Source organism: Eubalaena glacialis, chromosome 8, assembly GCF_028564815.1.
Source record: "Eubalaena glacialis isolate mEubGla1 chromosome 8, mEubGla1.1.hap2.+ XY, whole genome shotgun sequence".
NCBI lineage: Eukaryota > Metazoa > Chordata > Mammalia > Artiodactyla > Balaenidae > Eubalaena > Eubalaena glacialis.
Genome location: NC_083723.1, coordinates 55,811,700 through 55,828,356, shown reverse-complemented (window position 1 = coordinate 55,828,356; position 16,657 = coordinate 55,811,700). Strand labels below are relative to the sequence as shown.

Genomic DNA, 16,657 nt, shown 5'->3' with positions numbered 1-16,657 from the left:
GCCCAGAGTATGAACTAGAAACATCCAGTACAGCGTTAGGTACTGTTAATTACAGATGGTATGACAGCCAGCGAAATTTTGGGCAAAACCTGAGAAATCTCATTCCTGACATTCTGATCAGTTTTTTATTGGGAACTTTTTCGTCTAACAGTCTTAAATTGTTTACAGGATTTGCTTTCAGCTATGAAGGGATAGCAATTCCCGACAGATCACGGGGTGTTTTGTTTTGTTTTGTTTGTTTTTGGCCTTTGTTTTAACATATGGTTCAACTCTTGCTAGGAAGAGTCCAAGATGGAGGAACCAGGATGAGGCTTTTTTCAGTGGAATAAACCACACTGTATCTCAAAGTCCAATGCCAAAGCAACCTCACACATTTTATGTAATGGTGCAATATTTTATATCACATTTTTTGAGAAAAATTACCCTGTTTCCCTAACATCCCTCTCTGTGTTCTCACACACAGGAGATTCGCAGTTGATTTAGGATGAAGTCTCCTTCCTCCCTCATACATCCCTTGCTCTGGTGACAGTAGCTCTTGAGCATATGTTCCACGGAGGATTTTCAGTGTCTTTGAAAAGTGCATAACTTTTCAAAGGCCATCTTAATTTGTTCCAAATCTATCAAGAATTTATTCTCTCACTTTTATTTTTCTGCTTTCCATCACTTCCTTTCTTCTTGCCTTTCATCCTTCCTTCCTATAAAAAAAGACGAGGATTACCCATAATCTCCCCAATTACTCAGGAGCTTTGAGGACTCAGTTTATTTTCTTCCTTCCCAGGTTAACACAGCTGCTTGGTCTGATGCGTTCTTTTAGCTGTAACACCATTGAGGGCTTAAGCAGTGTTACTGAATTTTCTAGATCTTTGAAATGTGTTAATGAAGGCATTGCTTATTTGAAGTCACCTTGAATTGAGTTAACCTTGAAGTTGTGCCTTCATGTGAAAAAAACAACACGAACTTAACCTTTACACATGTTGCCTTAGTGTCAAAGGCTAAAAATATAGGACATTTATTTCTGAGATTAAAAGCAACTTACTAAATACAAGTAGGTTATCCCCCTACCTCCCAAAATTCTATTTCAATGTATAACTCAGACACCTAAAGACATTGATGTAGAATACCTCGCAGTATTTAATATCTGACAGTGCTTTCAAAAGAGTTGATGTTTCTTTTTATATATTTTCCTAACTCAAAGGATATATTAAAGCCATAAGTGAAGATTGTCATGCTTTTATTCAAAAATCTGAAAGAAACCTTAATTAAAACAAGGTTTTAGGGAAGGCCATGATATGAAAGATATGGGACAATATGGTTTTAGTTAAAGAGGACTCCAACCTGTAAATCAAAGATGAAAGATTTCACTCAAGTAGAATTATATAACTCCCTTTTGTTATACAGTCAGACCATATTTTTCATGCATTTGGTTTTTTTAGGATTACCATTTTAATTTTAAAGACTTTTATTACATATACAAAAATGGCTCAATACTTGGTTTAACATCTTAGAAATTTGAGACACCCTTTGAAATAGGAAATCTGAAATGGAATGTAACTCAGTATTAGTTAAAAATTACTTTCATTGCATAAGGGTAAGGTCAATCTAGATTCACAATAGTAATGAATTTTTTCCATGACATTTTTAGAGAAATTCATGCCAATCATATTTGCTAGCTCTTGCTTTTTTGCTGTAATTACTTGAGGAGATTTTACTTAAAGAAACCAAAGGCTTAAAAAAAAGAAGACAACCCCCACCCTTTAAAAAGGAAAGCTATAACATACGGTAAGTGGAAACATAATTGTGACTTTTTAAAATCAACTTCGTAATTACAAATCTCTATTATTCCTCTCAGTCCTCCCAGATAGTTTTTAGATTTTGAATAAGAAAATGAAACAGTATAATGCAAACATACTAATTTACTGAAGTTTCCTGCAGTTATTTTACAACATATTTAGGCATAGCCATCAATCTGATAAAGCCAAATCAGTAGGACATCTCCAAGGTTATTTAGATTTAAAATATGACACATTAATGAGTTAATCACACATCCTTCCAAGTGATATGGTACCCAATTGGTTGCAGTTAGAGTCTTTAGGATACATAGAGAGGCAGATAAACTATGGAGAGGATTAATCACAGCTGAATGTAGTTGTAAGAACAGAATGCCAGCGCTTTTTGATTATATCGTTACAAGATGTAATGTAGCCCTCAGGGACAGAATGGAGGCTTTTGGAGAATATCAACACTTCTTTTGAAATAGAACAGTACTTTTTAAAAGGGTAGTTTCATTTGGTATAGTTTTCTTCACTTATACATTTAATTTTTATTGCTCACAATAGTTCCCAGTAAGAGTCTGTTAGAAAAACTCCTCTCTAAGCATTACCAATAATATATCTCTTTCTGATCCATGCTTTGAAGGATAATCACATAGGCTTTCTCACAATCTCACAATAACTCATATATGAGGAATAAAAATAAAGGTTTTTGAGAAATCTATTACTAAACAATGCCAGGACTTTAATAAGATTTGATAATAAGTCCAAAAAGAAAACGTAAGAAAATTTTCTCAATTATATAGTACAATCTGGGGTTGTATATTAAATTGAAAACCAGACAGTTTTATTAAATAATAAGTAAAATGGACCTCAAATGGTAATAGAGGCTATTTAATCATTGCTTAGTAAATGAGAACATTTTGAGATGAAATATTTTTAAATATCTTAGCAAATTTACAACATCAATAGTGGAGATAGAAGTCAGCTTTTGGAGAAAACAGATACTTATGAAAAACTACTGTAAATCGCATTTCCATTATCAATTGTAGGAACTGAAATCTTGCCTTCAGTTTTGACTATAACCCTTTGCAAAATTCTCCCACACCTCTCACTGGCAACATGGTAGATTTGAAAGCAGGACATCACCTCACAGGAACATTTCAGAAACTACAGGGCTGGTCTTGCCCAACAATTCAGTACTGTCCTATTTCCAAAGGTCATTCTCAAAGCTTTGTGGATTTACTAGGTTTCTTTACAGATTCCATATGGAAGTAAAATAAAATGATCAGTGGAAGTTCTCCTGGGAGAAAATTTCTCTCCAATCAGCACTTTTATACTTATTTTTTATCCTAGCATTTATGTTTAAGACAATTTATTTAAATATTTTTTACTGTTTATCTTTGGAAAGTTTACTCTCAGTTTGTCTCAGTAGAAGTATTAAATGCCTAATAACCACAAAAACAAACAAGCCAAAGGTTTCTGTCTTAAAAGTGATTCATTCTGAGCTTGAAATAATCACTCTGTCAAGAGTTTGACATTGTCACTTCTAGCAGCATCTATCTTAACATTCTTTTCCTGCTTCAGGAATGAAATCACTTGACTTACTAAGAAAAGAGAAGGAAAAAAAAGAAAAGAAGATGTAGGAAACAACACACCTGTTCAACCATTCCATAAAGAGGGCATTTTCACCTCCAAAAGAAATGAAAACCAGATGATGTATGCTAAGAAATGAAGGCATTTTATTGTTGTCTTCAAAACTGATCATCAGCATGGTCATGATCATCATCAAATATGACTTGTGTTCACAAAGGACACAAGTATATTTTGGTCTCCAGCAGTATTTTGTACTATTCACTGCCTTTTGAATGAAGTATCGTAAGTATTACATCATCTTCATCAACACCCTCACTAAAATATGTAAGTGCCTATGTGTGGCTTCTTTCCTGGTCATATTTACATTGAAAATCATAGCCCTTGCCTCCTACCAACTTGCTTTTACTCCATCAGTGCTTCATGAAGCACGGCATGATTGTCATGTGACCAGAGTATAAATTTTTTAGATGAACATGGTATACTCACACAGGGCTGTAGAACTTGATTTCTCCAAATCAACTGCAGTTTGTTGTTTTTTCTATGATACACCTGGCAGGTTTTATGTAATAGTTTATGCAACACCTGAGTCAGTTATTAATATCCTGGAAATAGTTGGGTCAGACAGTTGAACCTTAGACTCTTGATCTGGGGCTGCTTCAACTTGACCTCAATGATAGGGTAATAGGGTTGTAACAGGGTTGAAACAATTTCTCAAAGCATCTTAATTCTCAAACTGGAACACTTAGTAAATATGTGGTGAATTCACCATACAGTGCCAATCTTTCTAACCAATAATTTCCTTTCCACCCCTCTCTCCTTCCCTTATCCAACTGCCAATACAAAATTGCCATATCTAAACTATCAGAATAATTTCTTAAATCTCTACTTTATGTTTCCTAAGTTGAAGCAACCTTGGCAACTTATTTTCTGAGACATCACTAGGTATGCTTTCTTTGTGCCATTTCATATAAACACTCTAGTAGATACTTTTTATCTTCTTTTTTATCTCTTTCTTTCAAGAACCACTTGACTTTTTGCTATTCTTATCTTAAAAGATAAATCAGGTTAATGTGTTTTGGTCTACAGTCTTGGACCTGGCATTTGTTTCATTAATACAGAATTTTTTTTTTTTTGTCTCAAATATAGTTTTCCACTGTTCTTGGTACTACCTAATTGTCTTGTGCTAGTTATCACATAGAAGATTGTATATAGACTTTTCTTGCCCTCTGGATGATGTTTTATGAGTCAAACCCACAAGCATAAATTCCAACCATAAGAAAAAAATGACAAAAGAGAAATGTTTAAATCAATATAATTTGGAAGTAAGATATTTCCAGGCTATTCAAAGAAAATTGAAGTGCTTTTATTTTTCTGTTTGGGCCTTAGGTACATTAGAGCCAAATGTTGCAACATCAAATAAAACAAGGAGGGTCAAATGTGGTGTGGGACATTGTGGCCATGCCCTTTAGGCTTCATTGTGGTGCCCTTTCTTGGAGTTGGCATTTTATGACATTTGATAGAGATCTTGCAACAATATCTGGCTATTGCTTTTACTAACTTAAAATTGAGTAGAAATGGAACAATTTTTTAAAACATAAGAATTAAGAATTCTAAAATCTGAGGAGGAATGGCACCTCCTTACATATGCAAAGATTGTTTTTAGATAAAAAATCTGCATATGCTCTTTCTAAATTGTAAGATTCTTAAACTCTTTCTGGGTAAGCAGAGCTGGGTTCTATGAAACTGTCCTTTCAGTGGTGATTGGGTATAACAGGCATGTTGTTAAAAGTGAGTGATCATTTTGTAGATTATAGCCTCGGCAGTTTGTGTCATTTGAAAGCAAATATACTGATATTTTTAAGTAAGGTGGGCAGAGCAGGCAGAAAACCAATATTTATCACTCTTGTGATTAAACACTCTAGACCAGGCTTGTTGATGTGTATGCCAATAATCTGGAGTTTCTGGCTTAGTGTAAAATTAAAATGTTTTTTATATTGTGGTCTGATATCTGTTTCTGTAATAAGATCAGTTTGTTGTCCTCTGTGCACCAGTGGTTTTACCCTTAATTTTTTTGGCTAGCATTCACCAAAATCTTTCATCCAGAGCTGCTGAGAAAAATACGTGTTGCCAAACTTCTTTTCTTAAAATTGTGCTGCCAGTGATGTTTTCCCAGATGTGAAAAATAATTATCTAATAAAGGATTAATATCTAATAACAATACCATTGTTGAACATGCTCACGGACTGTTCACCTTCTGATTCCTTTTTTTGTATTTGAAAATATTGAATGGAAAATTCAATGGCGTGTTCCAAATTATTGCTGATGTTGTTAATGTCATGATTCTCCTTAAGAGTGTGAAAGATCTCCTTTTGTCTCGTGTTTTCTACTGAATTAGACTTTCCTCTAGTCCTAGTGTGAATAAAAGCTATTTGAAATAAAAGTGTTCTTATTTTTCTACCTCTTTGGTGCCTACCATTAGACTCTGAATACTAGTTATTTGACAAAATTTGTTGAATAAATATTACTAATTATAAATTACTGTGACACTGTTCCACTTTCAAAAAATTAAAAGGTTACTTGCAAGTAAACTCCCTTTATGGTGATGTGAGAATTCACAAAACAAGAAAAAGTAAATTAAAACAGAGTTGCTTTTTTGGACTTCCTGGTGGTCCAGTGGTTAAGACTCTGCACTTACACTGCAGGGGGTGCGGGTTCGATCCCTGGTCAGGAAAGTTCTGCATGCCGCATGTTGTGGCCAAAAAAAAAAGCAAGTTGCTTTTTGAATGTAAGCTTCTGGTCAGGATAAATAATAATAAGACCTAACACTGATTAAGCACCAACTATGTGCCTGCTACTCTACTGAGCACTGTACCAAAATTATATTATCCATCACATGACTTCTACATCATGTATTATTATTCCCATTTACAGATGACAGCATGGAGCAAGGAAGAGGCTAACTCCTTTACTTGCCCATTGTTACAGATAGTAAGAGGATTAAATCCCTATCTGTGTCTATTTAGCTCTACAGTCTGTCCTCTCTGCAAATGGCAAACATGGCATGTCAAAGATGGCATACTAAAAGCATTCTTTTTAAAACTATGACTAACCTTCAGAATAGACTGTGTGCTCATTCTCTGCTAACCTTATGATTTTATTAAATTATCATTTTAAATGGATCTGGTAATTGCGGCTAGGTTTGTACACTAAGTACAAGTTACAAAACAGTTTTTTTTTCCTCCCTATTTCAACATCTTTCTTTAATCTAGCCAAGAACTCTAAGATGTCTTTGGAATACATATTCCAAACACTTTTGAAATCTATTCCAACGACCAATACTTATTTTTGTATTTTATAACCCCCTGCAATGTTTAACAGTCTAAAACATAACTGTTTCCAATGGACAATGGTTTGGGTTCCTTCTGGGAAAAGACAGTAATATTTTGTCTAACAGAAAGTAAACTTGAGATGGAGTGGGTGGGCAGAGTCGGTTTCAATGGTAAACACCTTTGGTTTAATCAGATATGTCAAATGGCAAATGTTACTTCATGGTTCTTTGTTTCTTTTAAGTTTTAGTGGTGAAATGATAGCAATTGCAAAAGTGGAGTATAAGCAAAAATAAGAATGAATGTTGTAGGGTTTTTTTAAGTGATTTGTAAATAAAAATAGAAGTCTAAAGAATTTCTTCCTCTACCTGACACTTTTAGAGTTAGGTCAAAATACTTCCAAATATTATAATTACTTCTCAGCTTTGTAATATTAACATCAATATCAATTGCTGTGATTCTCCCAGGTGACCACAAATGGATAATTCCCCACATATCCTAATAAGTACTTTGGAAAAAGCTGATTGCTCTTCTTTTAAATGTCATAAGAATAGGAAACAAGATTCAGGGAAAGAGATGAATGAATTCCCTTTTAAAATCTTTTAAAACCTGGAGATAAATAGAAGAAAGATTGCATTTACCTTAGATCAAGTAAAATTTAAAGTTCTTAGTGCATCTAGAAAAGCCACTATTTGGGACTTCCCTGGTGGTGTAGTGGTTAAGAATCCGCCTGCCAATGCAGGGGACACGGGTTCAATCCCTGGTCCGGGAAGATCCCACATGCCGCAGAGCAACTAAGCCCATGCGCCACAACTACTGAGCCTGCGCTCTAGAGCCCACATGCCACAACTACTGAAGCCCATGCACCGCAATTACTGAAGCCTGCGTGCTCTAGGGCCCGCATGCCGCAACTACTGAGCCCGCATGCTGCAATTACTGAAGCCTGCATGCCTAGAGCCCGTGCTCCACAACAAGAGATGCCACCGCAATGAGAAGCCCACACACCGCAACGAAGAGTAGCACCCGCTCGCCGCAACTAGAGAAAGCCTGTGCGCAGCAATGAAGACCCAACACAGCCAAAAATAAAAATAAAAATAAATTTAGAAAAAAGGAAAAGCCAGTATTAATTATGTATTGAAAGCTTATACAGTACATTTAAATTTTTACATAGTCCCACATATATATTTTGCTTTTTCCTCAAAAGAATTTTTCCCAAAAATGATTTTAAGACTTAAAATGTGATAAAGTAAATCAATTTAATGATGTAGTAAAAATAATTTTTTTATAAATTTATTTATTTAGTTATTTATTTTTGGCTGCATTGGGTCGTTGTTGCACGTGGGCTTTCTCTAGTTGTGGCGAGTGGGGGCTACTCTTTGTTGCGGTGCACGGGCTTCTCATTGCGGTGGCTTCTCTTGTTGCAGAGCACAGGTTCTAGGCATGTGGGCTTCAGTAGTTGTGGCACGTGGGCTCAGTAGTTGTGGCTCACGGGCTCTAGAGCGCAGGCTCAGTAGTTGTGGCGCTCGGGCTTAGTTGCTCCACAGCATATGGGATCTTCCCGGACCAGGGCTCGAACCCATGTTCCCTGCATTGGCAGGCTGATTTTTAACCACTGCACCACAAGGGAAGTCCATAAAAATAATGTTAATAATAAATTATATATTTATGATTATTTATTCTCAATTGGATGTGAAGACTTTAATGTCCATGTTAAATGCGGTTGTTTCTTTTAAAAATGTATATTTTTAGTACATTATTTTTAATTTTTCTCTTTGCTTAACGTTAGTTTTAGTTGTTTTATTTATTCTTAAAAAATTAATATTTATTAAACACCCTGTGTTCCCATTTAAATCTCAAAATACTCTTGTGAGGTGAGTAAATTAATAGGTGAGGAAATTGAGGCTTAAATACCAGGAGAAAAAAAAAGCCCATCTACTTTACTGCTACCCAAAATATTTTATCCAATGTAGTCAACATTCACTGAATGCCTACTATGGCACATATATTCAGTATTATTCTTGTAATAACATGGAGAATAGCAAGAAAATGGGTAATATAACTATATAAAAGAAATGAAAAATTCATTAAAGCTCCCCCTTCTATAACTGCAAAAGAAATTGAATCAGAGATTTGAGTTTAGAATAGTACAATACTAAGGCTTTAAAAAAAGTTGTGACCTGTTTTTTTTCTCCATAGAATTATAAGATAGAGGCAGACATAGAATACATTCAAGAAATATTTGTTGTCTAAATTACGTATCATTATATTCACAGGAAGATTTGGGCAAAGATCTATTAAGAGAGTAGATACGATTTAGGGTGTTTGTTAATGTCCCTTTCATCCCTAATGTCTACCATCCTTAATGTCAACATTCAATTAAAAGTATCTAATATTGAGAATTAGAAAGAAGATTAGATTTGTAGACATCCTAAAAATCCCCTTAGAAATTGCTTTCTAAATTGCAGTCATTTGCATTTCTCTCAGTATTTCTTTTTCTTAAAAAATCAGTTAATTATAATTTTTGGTACATCAAGCCCCAGATAATCAAGTTCTTCAATAACCACTTCTGGTTTATTTCATTTGCCCTTTAATGAAACGTAATTTTCAACCTCTTTTACTTTTCAAAGCACTAATCTTAATAAGCAGTACTTTCAGTTCTTTCATCAGAACCCAAACCCTGATAGACTATAAGACCCTCATCAGACAGAATGTATTTATAAGGGGTCTCTGTGCCATTAAAACTATTCTGCCATTTTGAAGTTATAATTTCCCCAGTTTAAAATTTGGCCCATACTTAACTAAATGCATTCTAACTTCTTTCTCTGGTTACATATATGTCCATCTCTTGCAAGAGACTATTAGGTTCAACCCAGCAATCCCACACAGCCATAAACACAGATTTGCAGTTGGTGAATATTTATGAAAGGATTGTTAGATGCTATGAAATAGTTCCTTCTTGTCACTACTCCTTTTAAGCTCAATGGAAAGTGAATGGAAAAGTATATGGAACCCTATACTATAATCTGTGTTACAAAATCATTGTCCTCTCTGTTGAGAGCAAGTTGAGTCAAGTGTTTAGAGCTTTAAGAAACAAACCTTTAAAAGCAGGCAAATACATAAATCTTATTTACTCTACAAAAATTCAAATTTGGTTGATGTATTTCCAGAGTATTCCCAGAGAAGATAATGCAGAACTGGAAATATACACTTTTGGTTTCCAGACCCATTTCTACAAAGAACTAGCTTGTGACAATGGGTAAATTTCTCATGGTCTTAATTCCTTCATTTTTTCATCCTTTAATGCTTTCAAAGTTAAACATTCTACTTCTGTTCTTTTAGGAAAGTTATACATGATGTTTCTATTATTTTAGTGATTACTCATATTATTGACTTGACTTAAAGTCAATTACCTTAGTCATACATCTCTACTTTCCCTTTTCAGAATACCAGAGCCTTAAATTACATCGATTCCTATATACCCTGTTTTATCTTATGTCTCATTATTGTCTAGTATTTACTTTCACCTTGTTTGAAACCTTAAATTTATTTAAAACAATTGTTATATATCAGTGATTAATATTTTTCCATTTACAACAACAATAGTAGTAAGTCAATAATTATTGTTTCATCATGTTTGCCAACTTCTTTGCACAACAATTTTGCTTGCACCCATTTTCTTTCTTCTTTCAGGCTTGGAGTGATTAGCTTCCATTTTCCCTGTCTAAAATGTATTTTTTTGGGCCTCACTCTTAAATGATATGTTGGCTGGGTATAGAATTCTAGGTTGCACTGTGATAGCATCATCTTATTGTATTCCTAACTCTACTTTCACTATCAAGATGTCTGCAATTACCTAATTATCATTCCTTTGAAAGTAATCTATTTTTTCTCTCTAGATCTTTTAAGATCTTCTCTGTGAGCAGGTATGATCTTTGTGTTTATCCTGCAAGGGACTTAATGAGTTTTCTAAATCTGAAAATCAAATTCTTTCCTCTATTCTGGGTATTCTAGGTTATTTATGATTGGTAATAGCTCCCCCTATCTTCTATTCCCTTCTTCTCTAGTATTTAATACAACTCGTGTTAGACATATATTGATAGGCCTCACTCTGTACTTTTTCTCCATAAACTTGCCTTTTACATTTTCCATTGCATTGTCTTTTTATACTTCCCTCTGCATAATTTCCTCAAATCTTTTCAGGCCTAGTTTTATGCATTTCTATACTATGAATTTTAACTTTCAAAGACTACATTATTCATTTTAAAAAGATGTATGCACTTCTTTTTCAATATTCCACTATTCTGGTGTCTTATTTTCTTATTACTTATACTTCCTGTTTTACATTTCAATCATCTTCTACACATTTAGTTTATAGTATCTATCAGAGTTCTCTATGGCCTCAAGTACTTAGGCATTGCTCATATTAGTTTATTTACTCTTCAGAAAAAATTTTGTTGTGAATTCATCTTCAGTAGGCTTTTACCTGTGGGAATTCCATGTTATCTGAATTGAGGACATATCCCTCTTTAGCATTATTATATTTTCTTCTGGCAGGGATCCCAGGGGTTTTACCACTGACAATTTTTCTGCTTATTTTGCTGCTTATGGGTTCTTTGACCATATGACTAACAAGAATATAAATAATAAATCTATGTGCAGGCTTACCACTTCTCAGGAGAAACTTTCTTTCCTCCCGAGTATCCACAAAAAACTACCAGCTTCCTTCTTGTCATTCTGTTGTCAGTGGGCTTTTTTTTTTTTTTTTAAGTCTACCCTACCACTTAGGGGGCAGCCTTTCAAGGATCCTAGGTTAATTGTGAACATGGGTGTACAGGATAGGTTTCACAGTTCCAATTCTCTACCTCAGGAAGTTCCAAATACTCAACTCCTATCTCTGTATAGGTATTAAAACATAAGCCTTTGAGTTACTTGTACTGGCAACTCCCCAGAACCCCATCCCAAGCCAATGGCAGCATTAGCTCTCCCACCTGCCACTCTTATTTTCTGTGCCTTCTTCATTCCTGGTACTTGGAGGTTTTCTTAGTTTTGGTGAACTTATCCATACATTTAAAAGAAAATTTCATTTAGCATTTCTTGATCTTTATGACAGAAGTGTTGCAGCTTAACTGGTCCTTCACACTGACAGCATTGGAAGTGGTCTCAGGCTCTTTCTATGAAATAAGAGCATCGGATATCTAATCTGTGTGGTTCCCATTAGCTCTGATACTGTGTGAATTATTTATATGCATGAAATTTATACTTTAGTTTCTGAAACTTCTGGTCATTCCATTGCTTAAGGGAACTCCCCACTCTGGGAAATGAGTAGCTACTACCATAAGAGTTTTTCACAAACTAAAATGATGAAAGGGTTTGCCAGCTGCTTCAAGAGAGAAAAGAAAGTTAGAAGCACATAGGCCATCAGCAGAGATGTGACTACTCTTAATTATTAAACTGCCTCTGACAATGCAGTGCTGGTAGTCCTTTCTTTGGTGGGTATGCTTAATCTCACTGTTGGCTGCAAGTGAAAAGAGGAAGAAATAGTAGTGAGTACCACTTGCCTGAACCTTCGAAATGAGGATAGGGTTACATGGGCAATATTTTCTTTTCTCTCAAAACATGACAGGGAAACAGATACCCATCACATGTCAGAGAGTGAAAGATTTGGGCTAATGCTTGGCAGGAGCATACATAGCTGAGGTTTCATTTCTTTGCTCTCTAGTACATACTGTGGCCATGTTAAAGTTCAGGCTTCACATTCCTTTCTGGTGAAAAAGGGATTTAATGAATATGCTACATGTTCTTCTAGATGCTAAATGACATGCATCTTCCTCTCATTTTGGCTACCATTCTTTGAATACCTTGGATATACTGTCCGTGGGTATCTGTCCAACTAAAAAGTACTTACTGAGAAGGAAGAGGAATCATTGCTGTGGGACAAAAACATTTTCCCTCAAAAAAGAATGTACAAGCACACAAAAAAGATGTGGGATTTTTATGAATCATATCCTGTAATTTTTCACTTTTTTCCAGCTACCTCCTTCTTAGAACAGAATCCAAGAAAACCAAAGAAAACTATTTGTGCTGTGAGCAAAAATTTTGCCAAATTGAATTACATAATTCATGTAGCAGATTTGATGAGTTCCTGGATGCAATTTGCAAATTTGCATTTCACGCACAAGGAAATAAGGCATTTGTTATATATGAAAAAACACTGTGCTTGTTACAAAACCATATTTTGTAACTGCTCAGGATTGTCTCTGTATATATGTATAGTATATATACTTAGGCATGAAACTTGGCTGTTTATCATGTACACTTCAGGATATTTGACAGTGAACATAGTGAACTATGGAATCAAATACGTGAATTACTAGAAATTTAGCATTTTTATAAAATTATGATATTAAAATATTCATTAAATATATTCATTAAATATGACTGATCAACTTTCAAAACACCCAGGTAAACCAATATACTCACTTCAATGTATCATACTTGGATTCACATATGTTATCCCTTACTTTCCAAAATAAACATTCTAAATTATGAGAAGGACGGTTGATGTCAGCAAGATGGTAAACTAGGAAGCTCCAGGCACTCATTTCCCTACAGAATTATCAAATAAACAACCATACACTGATTAAGATAACTTCATAGGAGCTTTGGAAACTAGCTAAAAATCTACAGCAGCCAAGAAAATGCCCAATCAAGAAAAAGCCACATTCAAGCAAGATGATAGGAAATTTCCCGGGGCTTTTACTCACCTTTGCCCCATCCCCTCCACGTCCTTGCAGCAAGGACAGAAGGAAGTGGACTGTCTTAGTTTGCTCAAGCATCCATAAAAAAAATACCATGGGGACTTCCCTGGTGGCACAGTGGTTAAGAATCCGCCTGCCAATGCAGGGGACATGGGTTTGATCCCTACTCCGGGAAGATCCCACATGCCACGGAGCAACTAAGCCCTTGCGCCACAACTACTGAGCCTGCAGTCTAGAACCCACGAGCCACAACTACTGAGCCCTCGTGCCACAACTATTGAAGCCTGCATGCCTAAAGCCCATGCTCCACAACAAGAGAAGCCGCCGCAGTAAGAAGCACGCACACCACAACAAAGAATAGCCCCCACTTGCCACAAACTAGAGAAAGCCCGTGTGTAGCAATGAAGACCCAACACAGCCAAAAATAAATAAATAAAATTAATAATAATTTAAAAAAAAATACCATGGACTGGTTGACTCAAAAAACAGACATTTATTTCTCATAGTTTTGGAGGCTGGGAACTCTGGTATCAGATTGTCAGCATGGTTGGGCTTTGGTGAGGGCCCTCTTCCTGACTTGAAGATGGCTGCTGTATCCTCATATGGTGGATAGAGGACGCTCTCGTGTCTCTTCCTCTTCTTATAACGGCACTTTTCCTGTTGTGGGCCCTCACCATGTGACATCATCTAAACCTAATTACCTTCCAAGGGCCCTACCTCCTAATACCATCACAGTAGGGGGTTAGGGTGCCAACATTTGAACTGGGTGGGAGGGAATAAACATTCAGTCCATGGCATGGCCCAACTCCCAGTTCCCTCTCTCGGGCTGGAAAGAACAGAGTGAAATTTGCTTGCAAAGTTCAGGCCTGTCTGTGGGATTCCCAAGGAACTGGAATCTATCTTGCCTGACTTGAACCTTAGTCAGGAAATGGTGGCATAGCTTGGACATCAGACTGGAAGCCACAGAAGTCAGTGGTGGGCACTATGGTGTGTAAAAACTGCAGATGGACTGCAGACTTGTGGATACCTACAGACAAGAGATTGATCATGGGTAGAGAAATACAATAGAATATCTAAGGCCCCAAGAAGAAATTGATGTGTGACTGGAAAACTAAGCCATTTAAAAACAACCAGGGGTGACTGGCCGTCAAGATGGAGTAGAAGGACGTGAGCTCACACCTTCCTACAAAAACATAACTAACTGCTGGAAAGGAGTAAAGAAAAAAGAAGGAAAAGAAATGAAGACAGTCTAAGAGACCTCTAGGACAACCATTGACAAAAATAACTCTGGAATCTATCAAAAAAGATACCCTACATCCAAAGACAGAGAAGAAGCCACAACAAGATGGTAAAAGGGGCGCAATCATGATAAAATCTAATCCCATACCCTTCGGGTGGGCGACCCACAAACTTGAAAATAATTATACCACAGAAGTTCACCCACAGGAGTGAAAGTCATGAGCCCCACGTTAGGCTTCCCAGCCTGGGGGTCTGGCACTGGGAGGAGGAGCCTGCAGAGCATATGGCTTTGAAGGCCAGTGGGGTTTGATTGCAAGAATTCCACAGGACAGGGGGAAACAGAAACTCAACTCTTGGAAGGTGCACACAAGGTCCTGTGCACACCAGGATCCAGGGGGAAAAAGCAGTGACCTCATAAGAGACTGGGCCAGACCTACCTGCTAGAATTGGAGGGTCTCCTGTGGAGGCAGGGGGCAGCTGTGGCTCACTGCGGGGACAAAGACACTGGCAGCGGCAGTTCTGGTGAGTACTCATTGGCATGAGCCCTCCTGGAGGCTACGATTTCCTCCCCAAGACCTAGCCCCACCCAACAGCCTGTAGGCTCCAGTGATGGGTACCTCAGGCTAAATAACCAACAGGGTGGAACCACAGCCCCACCTATCAACACACAGGCTGCTTAATGTCTTCCTGAGCACAGCCCTGCCCACCAGAGGGACAAGACCCAACTCCACCCACCAGGGGGCAGGAACCAGACCATCCCACCAGAAAGCCTGCACAGCCTCTTAGACAGCCTCATCCACCAGGGAGCAGACAGCAGAAGCAAGAAAAATTAAAATCCTGCAGCCTGCAGAACAGAAACTGCAATCACAGAAAGTTAGACAAAATGAGACAGCAGGGGAATACATCCCAGATGAAGGAACAAGATAAAACCCCAGAAGAACAACTAAGTGAAGTGGAGATAGGCAATCTACCAGAAAAAGAATTCAGAGTAATGATAGTAAAGATGATCAAAGATCTCAGAAAAAGAATGGAGGCACAGATTGAGAAGATACAAAAGGTGTTTAACAAAGACCGAGAAGAACTAAAGAACAAACAGAGATGAACAATACAATAACTGAAATGAAAAACACACTAGAAGGAATCAATAGCAGAGTAACTGAGGCAGAAGAATGGATAAGTGAGTTAAAAGACAGAATGGTGGAAATTATTGCCCTGGAACAGAATAAAGAAAGAAAGAATGAAAGGAAATGAAGACAGTCTAAGAGACCTCTCAGACAACATTAAACACACCAATATTCACATTACAGAGGTCCTAGAGGGCGAAAAGAGAGAGAAAGGGCCTGAGAAAATATTTGAAGAGATAATAGCTGAAAACTTCCCTAACATGGGAAAGGAAACAGTCACCAAAGTCCAGGAAGCGCAGAGTCTCCCAGGCAGGATAAACCCAAGGAGGAACACACCGAAACACACAGTAATCAAATTGACAAAAATTAAAGACAAAGAAAAAATATTGAAAACAATAAGAGAAAAGCAACAAATAACATACCAGGGAACTCCCATAAGGTTATCAGCTGATTTCTCAGCAGAAACTCTGTAGGCCAGAAGGGAGTGGCACGACATATTTAAAATGATGAAAGGGAAAAAACTACAACCAAGAATACTCTACCCATCAAAGCTCCCATTCAGATTTTACAGAGAAATCAAAAGCTTTATAGACAAGCAGATGCTAAAAGAATTAAGTTCCACCAGACCAGCTTTGCAACAAATGCTAAAGGAACATCTCTAAGCAGAAAAGAAAAGGCCACTACTAGAATAAGAAAATTATGAATGGAAAAGCTCACCAGTAAAGGCAAACATAAAATAAAGGTGGGAAATCATCTGCACACAAATATGATATCAAAACCAGCAATTGTGAGAAGAGGACAGCACAAATGCAGGATATTGGAAGTGCATTTGAAATTAAAAGACC

General features: G+C 36.7%; 1 non-coding gene across 1 annotated transcript; it reads left to right on the top strand.

Moving 5' to 3' along the window:
• The first annotated feature begins 6,024 nt into the window (after positions 1-6,024).
• On the top strand, positions 6,025-6,097 carry TRNAV-UAC (transfer RNA valine (anticodon UAC)). Its single transcript has one exon. It is a non-coding gene; the product is annotated as a tRNA-Val (tRNA).
• The last annotated feature ends 10,560 nt before the right edge of the window (positions 6,098-16,657 follow it).